Raw genomic sequence first — 23,341 nt, 5'->3', positions numbered from 1 at the left:
TGTACCTGCTACTTCAATGCCAAAGCATCTGTACTTGGTCTGCCTCCCACCTTCCATCATGGATGAATTCATTTTCAAAGCAGCAAACAGCTGAAGACGCCTGGGCTTGTCTCACGCTGATGGGACAGCTTCCCAGGCACACAGAGCCCTGACTGCCATGAATGCTCTCCAGCTCTGCTGCCTGCTAAATCAGAAACATGTTAATTGAATGAGAAGAACAGGAGGAAAGGGCCACTTCTTTGTTCTTCAGTGTTCCATCAACAGACCAGTTGGCTATGCTGAACCTGTGGGGCTCTTTCAGGGAGCCCTTGGCAACACTGATTGCAGGATTGTTTGCCTCTGTAATTACAAACAACACCAAGGAGATGCCTGATGAGCTCAGAGCCACCTTTCATACTGGGATTTCTCTGTTTGCATTGAGTTATCAGTGTACCATGAATTTCTGGGTGTGTGAATCAGGGCAGATGCCAGCTGGAGACCAGAGCAGGGGAGAGCTGCAGGGAATGCCAGGATCCCTGAGGTTCCCAGCAGACAAGCCCATGTCTAGCACTTGCTTACATCTGTGGCTAGATGAAGGGTCTGGTAGGCACCCGGTGGTGGCTTTCCTGTAGCTCAGGAGGCAGAGGCACAGCTGGGTGTGCAGCCACAGGGGGTATGGAGCTGGAGGTGCTGAACATACCTCTGGGGTTGGGGTAGGAACTGTGTTGTCTGGTTCAATATCAAACCGGACTGGAATATGTCACCTCCATCACTATGTCCCTGGCCCTGCAGACCCAGTCTGTCCCCCAGGCTGCCACCTGGGCTTCTGCCTTGCTCCGTATACTACTGGGCAGGTTAAGAGGAGGATGGTGGTGTTACTCCACATGCAACACCCATGCTGCCATGTTGCTGTGGAAACAGCCTGGGAGGATGCAATAAACCACTATGTGGTAGGGGCAGCAGCTCCAGCAGTGAGGAGGAAGAGGAGGGAGCAGGCAGCAGAGCTCAGCCAGGGCACCCAAAATGCCTGTATCCATTGCAAACAGCTCTTGGGTGGGAGGGTTTTCAGGATGCGGAGAGGTAGTCAGCAAGCAGCCTGCATGCTTTCTCTTGGCTAGAAGAAAGGGAACGGGAACTCTGCTCCAGCCAGAGCCTAACTCCAACTTATGGCCACATCCATTTCTAGCTGGGCCACGATGACTGTGATGCAGCTTAGCCTGGTCTGTGTGGTCAGAGGTGTGTGTGAAATCCCGTTGCATCTTATTCATCCCGGTCTAAAACCACACACGCTGACACTTACCAAGGCTCAGCTGATACATGGGAAGTTGGTACCCTGCAATAAGCCCCCAGATGGAGTTTGATCCAGGATTCAGCTGAGGCCAGATAACCGGGGGAGGCATGAAAGTGGCCTTCTCAAACTGTACACAGACTCCTGATACATTGACAGAAACATCAAGGCCTGTGGGACCAGAGCAGTCTCTGCCCATGTGGATGGATGAGGATGCAGCCTTGTGGTGTATCTTGGAGCTGATGGAGCAGCCCTGTGACTGACAAACACAGTTCTCAGACTTTGTTCTCCAGGTACTGGTGCCTTAGCTCACTGTGTGTGTAAGTGCATGGTGTCCCAACAGAAAGGCTGCCTCCTCCACTAGCAACTCACAGCAAAAGCAAAGTGACCCAGCACCCTCCTCCTCCCCAAAACAAAACAAACCCGACCAAAGCACAGCTTTCCATAGGAGGCTTTTACCTGTTGCAAGAGGGTGAGAAAACAAACAGCGTGTCAGGGAGGTGTTAGCTAATGAACTGGAAGGTGCCCAGGGTGCAGCATCCGGCTGGAGTCACACCAGAAGTTCTGTGCAAGTGCAATAAACCCCAGGTGTGGACATTTCGTGGGCAGGCTGTGAAATGCAACTTCAAGGCATTTCAAAACCAAGCAATCCTGCTATGCCTTACACACAACATCTCCACGCCTCACTGTCAGAGGAATTTATTTCCTCCCTAGTGGTCCCTTGCAGGGTGCTAAGACATTACAATCTTAGCCTGGCTGGTGTCAAAGTTTATTCTGGGGCAGTTTACCTGGGGAGGGAGGTTTGGGGGTTGTGGTGTTTGTATTTTTGTTTCTCCCTACAGCTCTGCTTCCCAGCAGCACAACCACTGTGTCTTTTTGGCAAGCTGTGACCTGAGCCCTGGTGTCAGAGGTGAGCACAGCCATCCATGGGGCTCGTCTTCTTTGAAGGCATCCCTGCAGGAGATGGTCTGGCTTCACTGCAACAGCTCTGCTGCCTTCCCCACCTTTGTCCTGGCCTGCTGGGCAGCTTCAGACCCTGCTGGCATTCCCACCCCAAGCTGTATTGGTTGTCTCAAAGGTAAGCATTTTGAAACAGATGTTGTTTTTTGTACTAAGATCTTGGAAATTTTGCACTGGGCCTTTCCTATAACTACGGGAAGAGAAATGAGAATAAACAGATGCCTGTGGCTGTACCATTCAGCGTCCTGTTACACAGCTCAGGCCAGCCTGGGGTCTCTCCCTGTGACGGGCTCTGCCCCACCATGTCCCTGCTGGAGGCCTGTCACCCCTGAGCAAACACAGAGAGACCCTCTGTGTCCCACCAGTCTGGTTTTGCTGTTCACTCTGGAGTCTCAAGGGCATCCCCTGGGTGGAAGAGGGTAGGTCTTTTCATCCTCACCAAGGGGCAGGTGCAAAGTGTTGTGACGTGCCAGGAGCAGAGCAGAGCCAAAAGCCTGATGGGATCTGTTATGTCGCTATGTGCTGGGGGTCTGCATTGCCCCCTAACTCTGCTCCACAGGGACTGGTCCCAGCTGGGCAGCAGAGTGGCTGTAGGGGGCTGAGACAGGATAATCGGTGGATGTGAGTGCCCCCTGCCCATGCCTCAAATTTCTCCACAAGCAGATGGGGCAAGGGAGCACCCCAGTGACCCCACTGACCCTCAGCTGTAAAATCATCACAGCCCTGTTTTGTCCCTCAACTCCATAAAAAGCAGCTGCCATGGTGGTACAGACACTTTACCATCACTGCAGGCATGCACTGATGCATACATTTTGTCTCCCTCTCCCTGTCACCATCCATCAGGACACTTCCAGGTGCTTAGGAGCATCAGCACCCCAGGGCCACATTGCAGTGCTTGGCCCTGCTCCTGCAGAGGCACAGTGTGTCCTGCAGACCTGGCTCTACATTGTGCATTTGACCCAGCAACATTTACTGCTCAAGGAGCAGAGCCAAGCTGCCAAATATACTCCTGGCTCCTTTACTGCTGGATTCTAGCAATGAAAGAGTGTCGTAAACTTTATGCAAACTCCCAGGTGACAGCTGCAGAGTGGAGAGACATACTTGTTATATTTTTTATTTCCGCTCTTTGATTTGGGATTTTGTTTCCCCTTTAACTGTGGTACAAGGGGCATGTGCGTGGAGGATGCCTCTTTTTTTCCTTTGCTGCCCTTTGGCAGCTTCTGTCACCTTTCTCCACCTGAGTTCCCTGTGTGGGGTGATTTGTCACCAGGAAGACAGTCATAGTTCCACAGGGAAGAGTCTGATGGAGGACATGTGTGACTGAAGTGAGCTGGGCATCTGCTGCCTGCCAGACACTGTGTCCAGCTCTGCTCCCTTGCAGGGACAGGGGAGGTTGTGTAAAACTCAGGTTCTCCTGCAGGTTGTAAAAGCAGAAGTGTCACATGTGTGTTACTGGACAGTGACAAATGACCAGCTGGAGTGCATGGTTCTCTGCCTGGGGATGGATGAGGAGCCAACTGAGAGCTTATGGGTCCAGATTAAAGGGGGGCAGGGACAGGTGACATTACAGAGGGGGTCTGCTACAGGCCACCCGACCAGGAAGACCAAGCAGATGAGGCTCTCTACAGACAGACAGGAGCACCCTCATGTTCACAAGCCCTGGTCCTCATGGGGGACTTCAACCACCCCGATATCTGTTGGAGGGACAACACAGCAGGGCATCAGTAATCCAGTTTTCCTAGAATATGTTGATAATAACCTCCTTTTCCAAGTGACAGAGGAGCTAACGAGGAGAGGTGCTATGCTGGACCTTGTTCTCACCAACAAGGAGGGGCTGGTGGGGAATGTGAAGCTCAAGGGCAGTCTTGGCTGCAGTGACCATGAAATGGTGGAGTTCAAGATCCTCAGGGCAGTGAGGAGGGCACACAGCAAGCTCGTTACCCTGGACTTCAGGAGAGCAGACTTTGGCCTCTTCAGGGATCTGCCTGGTAGAATACCATGGGATACAGCCCTGGAGGGAAGAGAGGCCCAAGAAAGCTAGTTAATACTCAAGGGTCACCTCCTCCAAGCTCAGGAGCGATGCATCCCAACAAAGAGGAAGGCAGGCAAAAATGCCAGGAGGCCTGCGTGGATGAACAAGGAGCTCCTGGACAAACTCAAACACAAAAAGGAAGCCTACAGAGGGTGGAAGCAAGGACAGGTAACGTGGGAGGAATACAGAGAAATTGTCCGAGTAGCCAGGGATCATGTTAGGAAAGCTAAAGCCCTGATAGAATTAAAACTCGCCAGGGATGTCAAGGGCAACAAAAAAAGCTTCTATAGGTGTGTTGGTGATAAAAGTAAGACTAGGGAAAATGTGGGCCCTCTCTGGAAGGAAACAAGGAGACCTGGTGACCCAGGACATGGAGAAGGCTGAAGTACTCAATGACTTTATTGCCTCAGTCTTCACCAGCAAGTGCTCCAGCCACACCACCCAAGTCACAGAAGGCAAAGGCAGGGACTGGGAGAATGAAGAACCACTCACCATCGGAGAAGATCAGATTTGAGACCATCTAAGGAACCTGAAGTTGTACAAGTCCATGGGACCTGATGAGATGCGTCTGCAGGTCCTGAAGGAACTGGCAGATGAAGTGGCTAAGCCACTATCCATCATATTTGAGAAGTCATGGCAGTCCAGGGAAGTTGCCACTGACTGGAAAGGAGAAATGTAGCCCCCACTTTTAAAAAAGGAAAAAAAAGAAGACCTGGGGAGCTACAGGCCAGTCAGTCTCACCTCTGTGCCTGGCAAGATCATGGAGCAGCACTCCAAGAGTTGCTGTCAACGGTTCAATGTCTGAGTGGAGATCCGCAACAAGTGGCATTCCTCAGGGGTCAGTACTGGGGCTGGTGCTGTTTAACATCTTTGTCAAGGTCACGGACAGCAGGATCGAGTGCACCCTCAGCAAGTTTGCCAATGACACCAAGCTGTGTGCTGTGGTCAACACACTGGAGGGAAGGGATGCCATCCAGAGGGACCTTGACAGGCTTGAGAGGTGGGCCTGTGCAAACCTCATGAAATTCAACAAGGCCAAGTGCAAGGTCCTGCACATGGGTCAGGGTGATCCCAAGCACAAATACAGACTGGGCGATGAGTGGATTACAAGCAGACCTGAGCAGAAGGACTTGGGGGTGTTTGTTGACAAGAAGCTCAGCATGACCAGGCAGTGTGTGCTTGCAGCCTAGAAAGCCAACCATATCCTGGGCTGCATCAAAAGAAGCATGGCCAGCAGATCGAGGGAGGTGATTCTGCCCCCTACTCCACTCTCATGAGACCCCACCTGCAATACTGTGTTCAGCTCTGGGGCCCCCAACATTAAAAGGACATGGCCCTGTTGGAGCGAGTCCAGAGGAGGGCCACAAAGATGATCAGAGGGCTGGAATACGTCTCCTATGGAGGCAGGCTGAGAGAGTTGGGGTTGTTCAGCCTGGAGAAGAGAAGACTCCGGGGACACCTTATAGCTGCCTTCCAGTACCTAAAGGGGGCCTACGGGAAAGCTGGAGAGGGACTTTTTACAAGGGCAGGTAGTGATAGGACAAGGGGTAATGGCTTTAAACTGAAAGAGGGTAGATTTAGATTAGATGTGAGGCAGAAGTTCTGCACTGTGAGGGTGGTGAGGCGCTGGGACAGGTTGCCCAGAGAGGTTGTGGATGCCCCCTCCCTGGAAGTGTTCAAGGCCAGGTTGGATGGGGCTTTGAGCAACCTGGTCTAGCAGAAGGTGTCCCTGGCCATGGCAGGAGGCTTGGAACCAGATGATCTTTAAGGTCCCTTCCAACCCAAACCATTCTATGATTCTGTGATTCTATGACAAAGCCCATCTCTTGTCTCTGTAGTCACTGGAGAGCACTGGGTTCAGGGCTCTGGTTTGCAGCTTGGCAGTGCTAGCAGCCAGGTGGAGGGAGCAGCATGGTGCTTGCTGGGACAGGGATCCCTGCAGCTGCTTTTGCTCTGCAAAGCTGAGCTTCGTGTATGTGCCCTGCAACCAAGCAGCATCAACCTGTGCTCCCATGCACCAGAAATGGCAGTTAATGGCTCAGTGTCATTTTTCCCACACCTCTTCCCCAGCTCACCCCACTGTTGCACAGAGGTGTGCCATGCTCCCATACCCATCAGGGCCCCTGCCTTTCTCATGTCTCCCTGGCTACACAGGGGCCAAGCACCCTGTTGTCTCTGTTCATTTAGATGCTCCACATGACAATGTTTAAAGGGAGATCACAACTAATCATCCTCATCCAGGTGCTTCTCAAGCACCCTCGTCAGCTCCCCCAGCTGTTGCAATGCATTTGATGGATGCATGTAATACAAGGACATGCAAGGGAATCGCCAGCTGAAGTCACTTGTATTTCAAGGCATCACTCTGTTGAGCTCCTGGAGCAGGAGGGCTTGGGTGCCCACAGCTATCTGGACCCAACAGGAGCCCCCAGCATAAAGTTTATATGCAGTCTAAATGCTTGTATCTCCATGCAGTGACCTCCACAAGCTCTGGGGGAACAGGTAGGTGAAGGGGGCTGTTTTTCACAACGGAAAAGAAATATCAGAGCACAACTTGTCCTTCTGCTTCCCCCGCGGGCAACGGGAGATCACTCAGACTGAGCCAGGAGCACGTGTAAGGAAGCTCTCATGTGATTTTTGTGTCGGTTTTGGTGCTTCCCTCGAAGCGCTCTTTGATGTCTCACCTGCTTTTGTTCTCCAGGATCCATGTGCTATTGGGGCTCCTTTTGTTTGCTCAGTGCTTGTTCTCCTCCTCCCTCTCTGGACTTACCATGCCAAATGGATTTTGACTGCCTTTACCAGGAGATCAAGCGCTGCTCGCTCTCATTAGATGCAGTATTTGTTGTACCAGGACTTGAATGACCCCAGTGCAGAGAACTACGGAACAATCCCTTTAACTGCTCTGCAGAAGACAAATATTTGCTGGTACGGAACAGTTTGGGTGCTTTTATAGGGAAGATTTCTGCACACATCAGACATGCAGCAAAGCTGACATGCCTTTTCACCAAGTCACAAGTACCCTGACACCTCCTCTGTCAGAAAAGCTGGAAAACAACAGTTTTATTTTACAGGGAAAATATGTTTGTTAAAAGTCTGCACTTTTTTTTCCTGGTTTTGGGGGTTTGTTTTTTTTTCCTTCTCCTGAACTGAATGAAACCAGAGTTCTTAATTTTATTTTTAATGTATTTATAGGTTGTGGGAAATGAAATGGAAAGAGCAGTGCTCAAGACTGGCCAACAGCTGATGACCACTTCATGGTGCACGAGAGGTGAAACAAGTCTCAGCCAGACTGATTCCCTCTTGCCCACCCTGAGTGCTCTGACTCCTGTGCTGTTGGCTACTTTGTGTCTCTGATTTTCATTAAAACCCTAACCAAGGACCCATTGAATTTTTCCCACCAAGAATTTAATCAAAATTTGTTCATTACCATTGGATGTTTTGGTTTCAAAACTTTTTTCTTTTTTTCTGAAATGATAGACAATATCCTTTGCAAGTAAAAGGAAAATTAATGACCCTTTTGAGCTGAGAAACAGAAGTGAAAGAGGCATTTTAAGTGGGTTTTCCCTTTTTCCAAATCTTGGCAGGAAACAGCAAGTGGCAAAATCAAGTTAGCATCCTTTTCCAACTGCAGAGACTATTCTGAGCAAGCTGGGCTCTGAGCTTTGAGTGAAGGATCAAGGTCCTTTTCTAAAGCATCACGTCCTGCAAACCATAATTTCTGTGTATAACCACACAGACAGGGAGAACCAAAGCATGGATGTTTTCCAGGCTCCAGTTAGCCACCCAACAGGGGACCAGATTTTTCAAAGGGATGGCAACAGGCTGTGTGTATGTTGAGAGCTGAGCAGTGGTTTTTTACCCAGAAAATCTGGCCCAGGCTGTGGATGCTGAAGGCAGGGAAAACTGTCTTCTGCAGTCGGGAGCAGGTGGGATGGGGACGTTCCTCCTCGCCCCTGGCTTCTTCCAGGGACGCTCATTTTTAAAGACTAATGCGACATGCTGATTCCACAGTCGGGAACTTCTGTAATAATAATTATCATCCTTTGCCCTTCTCTACCTGCTTCTAGTCCAAGACCTCTATGCCTCCATCCAGTAATAGATCTCGTCTTGCCAACTCTTCAGCAGGCAGACAGATGATCTCCATTTCACAGACAGGGGAAAATGAGCCTGGGTAAAAACAATGGGTGTTTCTTCCCCTCAACACCTTCTTCCCCAGTCCTTCCCATGACAGATTGGGGTCCCTTGGGGATAGGTGCTGTTCGCTCCCACTTGCTCATGGTGAGATGAGTATTGGCCGATGCACACCAGGCTGATTTCCCCCTGCAACATGGCTTTCTGAGTTTCATAGCATGCTTTCGGCCATCAGGCTGAGCCTTCCCACTGGGAATAAACTCCTTGCTTTCAAGACTGGCCATACTGCATGCAAGGTCCCAGGGTGCCCATGTTGCTGCTTGCCAGGGCAGAAGTGTGCTGCTCTGCCCCACAGACTTATTTGCAGCCGGTCCTCACGCCAGCCCCGCTGAGTGGCACGAGCAAGCACAGCCTAGCAAAGGAAAGGGGAGAAATACTCCACTCCAGACCCAGAAACCCTGCCAGAAAAAAGAAAGAAGTGGATGACACACTGTGTCTGAGTGCATTGGGCACCAAAGGAGCTTTATTGCAGCGTGTTGGGGCATGTCACAGGCAGAGCGAGTGAGGAACAACTTGGCAGCTGCCAGCCCCGTGTTTAGAAATGAGCCGTGCCAGGGGAACCGAGCCCTTCCCACCCAGGACAGGGCAGAGGAGCTGCTCCTCTGGGTTTCCTCCTCTCCCTCCACCCAGGCAGGAAAGGGGAGTGTTTTGCTGTGTTCTTCCCCAGCACAGTCCCTCTCGTCCCATGTCTCGCACAGACTTCCAGGTGTGAATATCATCCCAGGGGTCTCAGGGGGCCACACTGTGCCACTTGGTCATCCTGCTCTCTCCATGCAGCAGCAAGAATGTGGAGACCAGGCTAATGGGCAGGTATTTACCCTTCCAGGTACAACACACCTCGTGCTACCTCCCAAAAGCACTATTAGTGATCTCATCCCTGGCATATTCCCATTCCCAGTACTTGCTGGGCAGAGGGTTGAAGCAGGGTTTATAAGTTTCTGGTTGGCATCCCTACTTACTGGGTTGGTATCTCTAATAATGTATTTCAGCCAAAATAAGATTTCTGGAATACAATAAAGCTCTAAAAAGAAAACCTCTTAAATAAAATCTTTAAGAAATAAGATAACCCTCAAATACAGATACCCCAGTCTCCCTCTTAGACTCAGCTGTGCTTAATTTGCTGAACAGCAAGAGGTTTCAGGAGGTCTTTGCCAGGACCCTGCTGTTACCAGCATTACCGGATTAGCGCTCTCAGGGCTCCAAACCTTGCTCCATACATCACACAGTGCCTAACCCACAGCACCGAGAGCCAGAGAGAAGAAAATGCAGTTTGATTTCCCATCTATCAACTCTCTGATGCCTCTCTTAAAGCTACAATCTGCCCTTTCCCACTAAACAGACACAACTGTGACCGTAATGGGTAACTTCTTTCCCCATCCAGCTGCTTGGGAGCTCATAATGACACTGTGAAGTGTCTCTTGCTCTGCAAATTCTACTTTCAAGATACATTAGGGTCATTCTTTTTTATGGGAAGGAGCAGAGAGGGGAGGAGGGAATGATCCTGAGGGAAAGAGATAAATAATCTTCAAAGAGAACAATTAACAATCAATTGCAGCGCTGCTGTAGAGCAGAGATAGACACATATTTCTGGCTTTTATTTCTGATTAATGAGAGAAAGGCCTGGCATCCCCTCTCCCCAGCCCTGAGAAACTGGTCTCCTGATTATGTCACAACCGATCTTCAATTGTTCTCTCTGAAGATTATTTATCTCTTTTCTTCATGATTGCCTGCTCTGAGACCTTAATAAATTGGATCCAGCCAGCAGCAGTGCTTGCTAATTTCCCCCTGAAGAGGATTTGAGTTTTTGTTTAGCTCTTAGGGCATCCGTTTGCTTAGTCCCTGTTGCTTTTAAAAGGGTTGTGTTTAAAACATCGTTTTCCAACACTGTAGCATCAAGGTTGCTGGTAGTTATGTGTTTGCATTGGATAAAATCAGCAAAAGGCTCAGCGTTGATCTCAGCCACTCTGTACTAGGTGCTGTACAGAGATGACCTTGGCAAATCAGTTTTGTAAGGACCTGTTATTATATGTGATGGAGAACACCTTGCTCTTCTCCCCAGCTTTCAGCAAGGAGTGAGATGGGGCAGGATTGCCAGCAGCTTGGAAAAGCCCTACTGAGCCAGCTGGATCCCAGACAAAGCTGCAGGATTAGTGTAAAGCAGTGGATTTTGGGGTGGTAAAGGAAGGCAGAGCATCAACTGATGCAGAAAAGATCCTCAGAGGCAAACCCATAGCACAGCTAAATGTTTGTTTCCAGCAGGCTGTGGGTCCTGCTGCAGGGATGGCTGAGCGGGGGACAGAGACACTCCACCCGCTCAGGTTTGCAGTCCTGCATTTTGAAGGAGGGTGACTCTGGTGTCCTGGGGCTTGCTGTGCCCATAGCATCCCTGTGGGCTCTCCCAGGATGTCAGACAAACTGAGGGCCAGTTTTGCAAGAGATTTCTCTTGCTGCCATTCTGCAAGGTACTTTCCCTGCTGAATTCAAGCTCTTGTACGGCTATGCAGTGAGGCAGCCCTTCCCTAGCAGAGCCATTCTCCTACAGGGGGAGGGGGGGGAAATGGAAATGGATGGTGTCCATTTTTGTGGGCAGCACAGAGGTGTCGACGCACTTGTTTATTGCTCTGCAAGTGTAGATTAAAGATTTCTTGCCTTGTTCCCTTCCCATTCTCAAGGAAATCCTTTGTGTGTGAGTGTGTGTGTCTGCGTGAGTGTCTTTCTTACTGCCTGCATGCACACAAGGGTCTAGCTTGCATTAATGCAGTCAGATAAGAAGGTCTCCTTAGGGAATCGTTTCCCACTGTTTTTATTTTAATATGACAAACACTGCGTGCTTGAGTGGTAAATGAGATGGTGTTATTTCTCCCACTTCCTTTATGTTCTTGTCCTAATCTTCCCTCCTATTTCAAGCTGTTGCTACAAACTTTCTCCCTCTACTCTCTTTTCTCTGCGACTCTCATCCTTCAGATGTTTAGGCTAAGTCTCTCCGTGGGGTCTGATGGGATCAGCTTCATAAACCTTCCTGCTCTTAGGTTTCCTAGGAGAAGGGCCATGGGAAGGAGTGTTACCAAAGGCCATGCTATCCCCAGGGCCGTATACTGTAGCCTACTTTGTGATCTGACCATTTCCTCTTGGTTGGAGTGATGAAAGCTACACCCCTAAAAACCTGCATAAATATTTCAGCTGAAAAAGAAAAAAAAAAAGTCATGATGAGAACGGAGAGCTGACTGCAATGCCAGCTATGCTGGAGACGGTGAACTGGGACGTGGGCTCTCTAAAGGTCACCCTGAGTCAGAGAAACCTCAACTGAATTCAAAATAATTCCCCTCCTTATTGGCAACAGCACATGCATTTGCAGATAGGCTCTAGATTTCACTCTTACTAATGCTGTTTCCCTTTCATGTGCTCCAGGGTCAGTCCCCAGCTTGCACAGTGATGGGAGCACTCCTGATTTTGGGTTGCCACAGCCCAGTGTGGCTGGGTGGAAACAAAGTTGTACTTTCTCAGCTCCATGGAGCTCGACCTGGTAGCAGGATCCCAGCGGGCCTCACCCTCTGCAACACTGATCACGCCATCAATCAAGTGGGGAAGCTGCTGTGGACAGCTCCGATTAGAAATTCAGGACTCACTACATGAAGTCTACCATTGCCCTGCTCATGTGAGGAGATGTCCTCCCGTCAGCTCACTACAAAATCTGTCTAGGTGGCAAAGCCACGCAGCCCCTTTGGGGACCTGCATGGTCCCAGGGCTGTGAGGAATATATGGCTGCCTGCTGCTTGCCAGCATTAGTAGGACAGTCTTGGGCACAGGGTATCTGAGGGAAAAAGCATCCAGCTCTGCCTTGAAATGTAATAGGGTTATTAGGGGGGCTGCAGCAGCCTGTGAATGGTAAACCCCTTGATTTAGAATTAAGTTGACATTTTATTCCAAACCTGTACCAAGTTATCATTAAGGAAAATTGCTGCTTGCGCAGCCCTGACCTGCACTTGGAAAATTGGCAGGGGTGGAAGGCCGTTCTCACCAGCCATGAGCTGCAAGGTGGATGTGAAAAGCCAAGCTGCTAACTGCAAAAGCCAGCCGAGCTTCCGAATGCTCGGCCAGAACTGCAGCCTGCTTTGAAACACACGAGGAACCAGGCAGCAGTATCACTGGTGATAACCAAGGCATGAAGCCACAAGTCAGGTTTGGATCTGTGCAGTCTCACCCCTTTACCCAGAGATGCATCCCTGGCTCTCATCCACCACAGCCACACTTTTGTCCTGCTCCAGGACCTCCCTGCCAGACCCAGCTGGCTGGTGACCACCACAAGGTGGGAAGCAGTAGGTACTTCAGATAGGATATATACATTTGCTAAAGGCTTCCCCAGAAACCCGTGTCAATCTTGGTGGTGCAGAGAATAAGCCATCTTATTATGGTTGAGCAAAAGTTTTCACTTATGAAAACTTAAGCCTGGGCCATGGTGCCAGACCTGCCAGCTTACAGGTTTCTCCTTCTGGCTCTAAAAGACTTCATGCCAACCTGTCTCAGGCATAGGCCCACCAGGCTGGAGAGACACCCTGGTTTTGGCAATGCCCCCTAGTCTAGGCACCAACGCTGCAATTCCAGCTTGTAAGTGTTGAAATTTCACTTGTCATCACAGGTTCCCCTTCTCAGCTGTGGAGAGAAATAAACTTCTTATGTCCCATGATCAACCTCACCCTACAGCAGGGAGCTCAAGCAAGACTTGCAATCCATGCCTAGGAAAGGGAGGCAGAGGTGGTTGGGTCTGGATTAAATGCCTCGGTTTTTCAGTCTCCAACTCTGCAGAGGTGGGATCTGCCCCAGCATTGCTGACCCCTGGCACCTCCCGGCTGCCTGGCCAGCCTGTGAGGACACTCCTGTCATGATGCTGAGCTGGAGTCGCCCCTCTGAGGGCCACCCAAGTGGCCTGAATATTAAAACCTTTCATCAGCTTTCTACCAAATGGCAGCAGTAAGCAGGAGGGCATCAGACCCCTGGGGAGAAGACTTCTCCCAAATCCGCAGCTGACCCAGGATTTCCATGGGTGGCAGATCCAACCCAATGCTTTTGCCTGGGGGGGGGTATCTTTGAGGATGAGCCTTGCTCAGGAGGGAGGTGATGTCTTGCACTGACTCACTCCCGCTGCATGTCTCTGTCGGATGGGGTGACCTACCCATAGAAAGCAGAGGCATGGAGAACAGTTCACTCCACAGTGGGTGGCACTCATTATACGGAGCAAGCGCCTGGAAACTCCGGGGCTGTGCAGCCTTGCTCACTAATGGGGAGGTCTAGCCTGAAGACTGCAAAACGTGTTATTTTTGCAACTTCCATCCCTGCAACTACATGGAGTATAACAAGGAAGATTATCTTGACAGCTCTCTTACCTTACTCTCTCATTACAGCTCATCCAGCAAGGATGGGGGGGGTAGTGAAGCAATTTAGGAGGCTGCGCATTTTTTATGGTTATGTCTTATGATGTGTTAATTTGCCAAATCAAATATATGTCTCAGCACTTCCACCTTTACCTCCCGCATGCCTGCAAAATAAATAGTCATATTAATCATACTTTGCCATTCTCTCTGGGGATTAGAAAGCAATTTGCAAAGATCGGTTAGGCCAGCCTTGCTGGCTCGCAGTGAGGGTGCGACACAGCCACTGTGCAGCTGGGGAAGTTGAGGCACGGGGAAAGCAGAGCAGCTTGCTTAGGGGTGGACAAGAAGTGAATGGTTTAGTTCAATTCCCCCAGCTCCCTGTCTCCACAGGGAGGGAAAGTGGCCAAGGGCAGCATGGAGAGGACCCACCACACAGCAGCTGGGTATTGAGGAAAGGGGCTCTAATGCCTTAGTATGGAGGCTGTCCTGCTTTCCCCTTCCCTCCCACCTGCTAAAATAATTTTTCCTTCCCTTGCAGCCCCAACTGTGCCTGGTTTTCCTCTTTCTTAAACTTTGATGACTTCATTTACACCAGTTCCCTGTCTGCTGACACCTGCCATCCGCTGGAGCAGGCTGTGACCCATGGGGTCCAGCATGGTAGAATGTGCTATTAATAATGTCATCCAGCAGCATTGCAAGCCAGGAAAAAAAAATTTCTGTCCACTGTTCCCATTAGTGGAGATGTTCCTGGGGATCTGCAATGAGAAGAGCCACCATGTCCATGCTGATCTGAGATGGCCGTGTTCCTGGCCAGACTTCCCAGGAAGAAATCAGTGTCAAACACTGCAGCTCATGTTTTTGGTAGCACGTGGGCTGTGGTACTCACTGAGAGGTGAGCACTACAACACTGAAGGCAATCTCCAAGCATTTAAAACCCAGAAAACATGAGCTGGAAAAGTAGCTCTCTGGGTGGCCTACCTTATCAGCAGCATATTGTTGCACATCCAAGCTGCAACCAGAAAACCCATACATGCAAAAAATTCCAACAGTCCTGCAAGGGAGGGGGTATGCTAGGTGCTAGAGGGAGGCTAGGAGAGGTTTGGATGGTGTCACGTGCCTCATCGTCCCTCCTGTGAAGGACCATGTCCATCCATGACCTTGACCCTTCTACAAACATCATAGGTGCATCTTTCCCTGGAGGCATCTCTCTGGGTTGCCTGCTGGAGGAAAGCACTGCACCAGGGTGCAGCTGAGAGGGGACATTTTTGCACTACACATCATCCCTATTCCAGGACCCTCTCAGGTATAACTGACTGTAAATCAGAAATCAGTCCTCTCAGTGGCACTGATATGTGAAGTGCCAAAGCTGTGCAGCCAGGGAGGAGATCCAGGGGAGATTTTGCTGAGTGGGAGAGGAAGTTAGAATTAAATGAGTGACCCTTGTGCTCTGCATGGGAGACCTAACTTTTTTGACTTGAGGTCAAGAGACATAAATGGTGCCAAGCATGGAGCTGAGCCCCTCAGTTACAGCCAAAATGCCACCACACTGGCTTCTCGATCAGGCATCCAGGGGCACTCGTTGCTTTCCAGACCCCTGGCTCTCGCCACACCAACACACCATTGCAGCCTTTGCAGAGGTGTCTGCAGATTTACAGATTGAAGAGCAATGACCTGCTGCTCCCCTGAAATGATGCTTTATGTTTCCATAATGAAGACAGGTTCATGGATCACCACCAGCAAAATCTGCCAAAAAACCCCCTGGTTCCTACTGCAGAGGGGACTAGTACAGTGAGCATGGTGTTCCTCCTGGCTTCTGGTGACTGGGCCAAGAACTGAAACTACACAGCACAGGGTCCATGTGCTTTATTAGTTTTCTGAGGCACAACCCCCCCAGGGCTGGCAGCTCCATGGGAGATGGGTCACGTTTGTTCTGGGCATCCTATCATGTCCTTTGTGGTGAGTGACACCTTCTTTTGCCCACTGGCCAGGGTGTTGGCAGGCCACCCTGTTCCCAGCACCTCTTTGGTGTCCCTCCCATGCACACTCTGGCAGCCCTGTCTCAGTCTCCTAAGGCTGTTCCTTGTATAAAGGACAAGATATAACTGCAATAACCTGACAAGTCACTTACCCTTACAGCATGGCTCAGTTCCCAGTTTCTTTCCTATTATGTCCTTAGTCTCAAACAATTTGCATTAAGGCCATGGGATGAGACCATATAGGATTGGAGACTCCCACATCTTCCAGTGGTTTGGGGAAAAAAAAACTTGCTAAGGCAGGCGAGGACTCCATAGGGTGCTTTGCGCTCGGGGAAGGAGGGGAACCAGCTGCCTGCACCATAAGGGGTAGGAAACATTGGAGATGCCTGCTTCTCTGCCTGCACTTGAAATTGCAGTCTCTCACCAGCTCTGTCTTGCAGCAGTTTTAGGAGGGAGGGTAGCACCTTGCAGCACCCTGTCCCCTGGATGCTCAGGGAAGCAAAGTAGGTTTTGTGCAAATGTGCCCCCTTGGAGGCTGCGGTGAGCTGAGACCAGCTAAATGCTGATGCAGCTCATGCAGAGACTGTCATCTGAATGACTTGTGGGGAGCAGTGTGGCTGCGGGTGGAAGGTGTCACAGGAATTAAAACGACTGTCTCCAGATTATTTGTGAGCCAAAGATGGAGGCATCCATCAGCAAGTCTCTCTGTAGAGTATAGTTTCCCAACCGTTCTGCATTTTCTGCTGTAATGTGTACATATGCCTTATTGCAATGGGAGAGATGGCCTCTAGTGCCCTTGGGGACACCCCCAAGGACCCAAAACATCTGCGCAGGGCTGACAGATACAATAGAGGACCCAAACCTTTGCACCTTTTTGAAGAGCAAGTGGGATCTCCTGGACATCCCCCCAGGGGCTGGAAACCTCCACCAGATACGTGAACTCCTCCCTCAAGGTCACAGAGTGGAAAAGCAGCTGGAGTTGGTTCACATTTTCTTTTTTTTAAACAAAACAGGCATTTTCCTAAGGAATTACATCCTAGATACTGTTTTCAGGAATTTCACCAGGAAAGAAAACATACCTTTCAATTCAGGAACCCTTTCATAATCCTCCAAACTGACATGTACACTGACAGCAAAAACGTTCTGAACCCTCCTACATTTTTATTTTTTGCACACAATAAAATTTGCATATGTTGCATATGTTAGCATATATATCCTCTGAAAAGTAATTAGTATTTTTTCAACCAGTTGCAATGATCACATGTTCCTAGGCTCCGTGCTGGCATAATTGGACGAAACTCTGTTGTACGTGTTACACTGCCGGTTTGAAGAACTGATCCAATGTTCCCATCTGGCCTTAAGATTTCAGAATTTTTGTCAGTGCTCTAAAGCAGCTCTGCCACGGCCAAAAGGTCAGTACAACGTGGGAGGCTGCAAGGACTGAGCCTGGGTGTTAAAGGTCATGTCCAAAAAAACCACCAGAATTTCTGCTCACTCCTGAAATCAGGAGGCTGGGGAGAGAGGAGAGAAAGGAGTTTTGAAAGCTGCAGTCCCTGACAGCACACCTGAAGAGTGGGAGCCATGGCTTAAATAATGTTGTTACTGCTTGCTTGCAGTTATCACATCATGCAGCTAAACCTGGAAAGCCACTCCTGACAGTGATATGTCATGGAAGAAATAGTTTCTTCTGAGGGCAGTGTGATGGCTTCCTGAGGATAAAGAACAAGACTCGGGCAACTTGTTAAAGAAGCTGCAGTACAGCAGGCAAACTTTTGAGAGGAGAACTCTGTGTAACACTGGAGATACAAACTAGCTGCTTAAAACTGACTGCCAACATGCTCCTGCAGTGGTTGGGTAGAAGTGCTCCTCATCCCCCACCCTGGCTAGAATTTGTCACAGGGAAAGTAGCCAGAGGCAAAATGCAAGAATTATTTACATGTTTTCCAGTGCAGCAGCTGGAGTATTTTTTTATCAGCAGATATAAAATGCTTTAAATCTTGTGAAGAGCTTGGATGAAGAAGAGTTTAAGAACTAAGAAAGGATAAGGTTTGCTTTCAAGTCCCTGTTTTGCTGGGAGTTTTGTTGATGCTCATGAGCAAAGCACTTTGGATTTGAGGGGGGTGAAGTTCATGAAGTTCCCCATCTATAAAAGGAGGTCAGTTGCACTTGTCCACTTTGCAGGGGCATTGCAGGGATAAGTGCTGACAAGTGCTGAGATGCTATAGCAATCACACATAACACTTGAATTAGATGGTTTCCATGTGGCCCAGAGGCAGTCATTTGCCAGTTGGAAACACACTGCATTGAGAGGTTTTGTTTCAAAGCAAACTCAGCAACAACAGCAAATGGCATTCCAACAGGTCTGGAGGTGAGGGACACCATGCTGTGAGGAGCTCTAACAGCAGGATTTAAAACACTTTTGAAGGAGCAAGTCTTGGTAGTCATGCTGGTGAATGGAAAGCAGCATTGAAGGCCAAGGTGAGGTTATTTGCTGCTTGTGATGTGTTTGTTGGAAAGCAGGTTCTGGCCATGTGACAGCACAGGCAACTCAGATCTTCAGCCTAGACAGAAATGAGGAATATTTTTGCTGGTTTCTCTCAATACATATATTTGAGCTAACTGCAAAACGTGAAGGATGATGAACGGCAGCAGAAAACATGCCTGACAACAGAAGGCTAGGGAAAAGGCACTGCATGTTCAAAAGAGCCTTGGACACTCAGAGGAAAATGCTGGTTCCCTTCCAGTCAGGCATCATCAAGAAAATGTAGCTACTGTCATAGGCGGTGCAGAACCCAAAATGTTAAATATTGAGAAACTTAATTTAGAATGGATGAGTGGAGGAAAGAAATTAGGAAAATTTTATTTCATTGGCCATAGTTGTGGATAAAATACCAATGCTGCTCTGGACTTCACACTGTTGCAAGCTTCAAAGCTATTGCTCTGTGCTTCCCAGTCAGGGGAACCCGGGCTTTGTGGACATCCTCTGGTCAACACAGGAACAATTCATCTTAGCAAAAGTATTACCACTTTGCTGACAGGGGAGGCTGGCCTCTGGCATGAGTACAAAATGCACAGCAGCATGGCATACAAAATGCCAGCCCAGCAATGCCAGCTCTTGGTGCTTGCTGTAGCCTGCCAACGTGCTGTGGCCAGCAGGCAAACCATAGCCAGGAACACACCATGGCCAGGAGACATACCATGGCCAGGATGCATGCTGTGGCCAGGAGACGACTACCTGCACACCATGTAACACCACTTGAAGATAAGTCTTTTAGGCTCTCTAATCATTTTCCCACTCTGCCACCTTCTTCCTCACCAGCCAAAGGACTCCTGTTCAGGCTCTGAGCGTTACCATGGTGTTCAGGGCAGCAGGGTCATCTTTGCAGCTCTATCAAAGCCCCTTGTACAATAAACTGCCAAAATCACTGGATATCTCTGGGCATCCAGCAAAACGAGGGTTACAGCTCTCCTTTGTCCCCAGAGCAGATGCTCTGAGATGTCTAAGGGTTTTATGAGCCCAACCTCTGACTACTTTTCCAACGACTTGTGCAAGTTTAAGACAGAACTGTCCTCACCCTGATGCCCCTTGGCAAGCTTTTCTTGAGTCTGCAGTGGCATGAGGGACGCGACACTTGCGTGGTCCTCACACTTGCTTATCTCATACTCTTATGAGGGGTACAGAATTGCAGCAATATTTTTTACAACTGGATTTTTTTTTACACCTCCAGGTGTTTCACTCCCTCTATCCCTTCCCACCTCTGGTGACACAATGAGGAGAGATTCATTCCTGGAGCTGGGTTAAGAACTTCACCTCCAAGCTTGGGCATTAGATTTTGGGGGGTTGCTTTCAATTTGTCTTTTCTAAACTCTAGCAGCTACTGCTTACTGCCAGCTCTTCCTTCTGCTAGATGCCGTGGCCATAGGCTTGTTCTCCCCTAAGAGGACTCTGCTAGCTTAAGTCCATTCCTGCATAGCCCATGTGAAGCACAGACAGGCTTCCATGGCTACGCAGTTTTGCATTTATCTCACTTAAAGTTCTCCAGCTGCTCCATCTCCCAGTTTGATCAAATCTTTCTAGGCTTCTCACAATTCTTCATATTTCTTCCCTCCTTTCATCCATTTCTTTCCTTCTTCCATTAACAAATAAAACCCTAAACAGTTTGATGCCACCTGGACAGATTTCACCTCCTGCTCCATCCTCTTGCTTCTCCAAACCATTAATAAATATTTTCAGCCACACCCCTCCCAAAGCTAGTCCCTCGAGTCTCTCCCATTTAACCTCTCCCTGCTCCAAGAACCATTCATTCACTCCAACCCTTTGTATCCCGTCGCTCGAGCAGTTTTTGACCCACAACAGGATGCTGCCCCTTACCCCGCAGATATTTATTTTCCTTAAGAGTCTCCTGTGAGGGACTCCATCAAAAAGCCTTTAGAAAAATCCAAGTAAATTATGTCCAGAAGTGCCCTTTATCCCATTTTCTGTATTAACTCTTTCCCAGGTTTTGGCAGGCTCAGAAATCACAGTTTTCTGGATCTGCCGTGTTCATGCTCTTCCCAGTGTGCTGTCTGTTCAGAAATGACCAGATGCCTGCAGGGCTGGGATGCTCTGAGGGCTTCACCCACTGCTGGATCCCTCAGGATCCTACCAGACCAAAGACCTAAAGGACTCCAGAACATGGTGCCATCTTAACACAGGGAGGGTTTTTATAATAAGCAAAAAACTGTGGAGGAAGTTCCCACTTTCATTAGCCTGATCTCCCCTATGGAAAGTGTATTGAGAAGAGAAAAATTACTTCCTTGCATATTTTCAGATTTTGTTTAATTCTCTTTATCTTTCATTTGCTGTTTTGCTTCATTTTTAAGTTTCTGTTTATGTAGGACTTTGTTATGTTCATGTTTTTGTTATGGGATCTTTTAGGCAATCAATCATAAGTCTTTTTCAAATAAAAAAAATCCTTTTTCAAATAGAAAAAAAACTTTTTTGACATCACAGTTTTGAAAACAAGTATAAATGAAATTCAAGAAAAGGAAAAATATATTATCATTTTGCAAACCAGCTGATCTTTAAATTTGCCTGCATGGGAGAGGGTTGCAGTTAGAATGAAACAAAACATAATTTCTTGGTATATAAGACATTGGCAAGATCTTTGTTTGAACATCATCTTTAAGTTTGGTATTCAGCTTTTAGAAAGATGTTAAAAACTGAAGGAGTGAACAAAAGAGCTGTAAAAATGATGGGAGGCCTAGAAAAAAAACCTTGGAAATGAGTGTGAAGGAAGTTATTCTATTTAGCCTAGCAGAGTGAAGGGTAAAAAGCAATTTGACCTGTAGGTATCTACACAGGAAGATGGTATTTGATATTACAGTGCTCTTTAATTGAGCAGACAAAGCAAAATGAGGTCCAATGGCTGGAAGCCGAAGCTGGAAAAATTAAAGGTGGAAATAAGGTGCAGCTTTTTTTTTAATAGGCAGAGCAATTAACCACTGGAGCAATTTGCAAGAATGGAAAAGATTATCCATCACTCGAGGTTCTGAAGTCAAGACTGGATGGCTTTCTGAAGTGCACATCCCACATCAATGCCCAGTCGCGAGCGCCATGCAGGACTGCTGTAATTCCACGGATCAGGTCCTGCAGGAGGTCAAAACCAATTACCATAATTGCACTGTCTGACTTAAATTCCCTGAATCTCCACGGCCCTTTCTCCACCACGCTTCTAAGACATGACTATTAAGAGCTGCATAGCGGAAAGCTCTTTTTAGGTTGAAAATATATATAAAAGAAAAATTGCCACAATGTCCTTTTCCCTTGCCCTCTGCAGATGGCCTTTGGGAACAGAGAGGCAGCACTGAACCCCATAGCACCCTTCCCCACTGCTCTTGTCTCAATTGCACAGATATGGAAAGGCTGCGTGAGGCTGATCCCTCCCTGCCCATCACCTCCCAGAGCTGGGCAGTGGACTCCCTCCAACCGTCATCTCTCTATCCTGGCATCTCCCCAGCTGAGCTCTTCCCAAACCAGCCACCTTGAGTGTTTCCCCCAATGGGGCTTGTGTTTGTGTATTCCCTTCACCATGTTGGCTTTTGCTGTGATGTTTACCCCAATATTGACAAACCATGGCTGCCTATGCCCTAAGACCACTGCCTGAAACTGCTCTCATTGTTTTGATGCATTCCCCCCAAATGTCTGCCACTTCCTAGTCTTTCATGCCTTGCATGAGGAAAGCAAGGTTTCCATGTGAACCCAAAACTGGGCAGCCCAAAGGTCTTTAGTCCTGCCCCCCATCTTTGGCAGTGGCTGAGAGCCAATGCAAAGGGTGAGAAGAGGAACTGGACACACTTTTGTGCCTTGATTTCCAGGAAAATCTCCTTGTTGTGTGTTTATAGAACACCTCCCAGAGCTGGCCTGCTATGCAAGTTCCCCAGGGGCATTCTAAGAGGAATCGTTACTATCAATTATTGCAATTATTGCAATTATAATAATTATTATTCTGTCACTTAAATTTCAGCAATTAATTTTTCCAGAGTCTAGTTTAAGCCATTTTCTCTCTGCCAGATGCTGATCACAGCAAGAGCAAGGTGCAGCATCTGCTGCTGATCAGAATCTGCCTTAACTCATGAGACACCATGGAGGCAGGTGCCTGGTAAAGCACAGACCTGGGTCTCCTGGATGGGCTCAGAAAGAAGCAGTTGCGTGTGTAGTGTGATCTTTATGCTGCAGATCAGGCACGATGTTAGTCTGGGGACATTGTAGGCTGGAATAAGACTACAGTAAACGGGGCTAGAGTTGTTCAAAGCCAGGATGTCCAGGACACCAGTTTAACTGATTTATCAGATTAACATGAGGAGTGGAATATGCATTATTTGGCTTTAGGTAGCTGAAGGTTATGTCCCTGAGCTATGGTAGTTGTCTAACAACCCACCAAGAGAGCCTGGCCCTGCTGAGGAGCAGTTCATCCCATCCTCATAGAAGTGTCTCTGATCGGTGCATCACCTCACCCTCTGGAGATGCCTATTTTTCTCCACTGATATTAGAGTAGCCCAAAGGGTTCATTTAGTCTATACACCTAGCTAAAGTGGGAGGAGATGAAGCCTACCCTTCCTGTTCTCAATTGTAGGTTTGATGATAAGAAACCTTGACATGTGAGAGGGATCCAGCAATCCAGAGGTTTGAGAGCCACCAATTCAAGATAAGTGTAGAAAGGGCAAAGGTAGCAACAGTTTCCTCTCATCTCCCAGTATCAAGTGACACTAATAACACACTGCTTTGGCGTAAATGAATGCACAGTATCCAGGTCATGTTCCTGAGTGACAGCTCTGAGACCTAAAATGAGTTTCAGTTGGACAGGTCCATTGAGAAGTATTTAGCCATTTCTATTTGCATCAGCTCAGAGCTGGCTTACACCATATTCAGGATGTAACATTAATCTCACACAATGAGATGCTCTTCCTCGGGCATCACTGCTGCTCCCATTAATAAGCCCTCTCTTCTACTGCAAACTCTATTGAGGAATTTCACATCCAGGCCAGCAAACCTTAAAATGAAGGCAGG

This window comes from Haliaeetus leucocephalus, unplaced genomic scaffold (genome assembly GCF_000737465.1).
Source record: "Haliaeetus leucocephalus isolate CR32 unplaced genomic scaffold, Haliaeetus_leucocephalus-4.0 Scaffold176, whole genome shotgun sequence".
In the NCBI taxonomy this organism is placed as follows: domain Eukaryota; kingdom Metazoa; phylum Chordata; class Aves; order Accipitriformes; family Accipitridae; genus Haliaeetus; species Haliaeetus leucocephalus.
Note: the sequence above shows the minus strand (reverse complement) of the source record.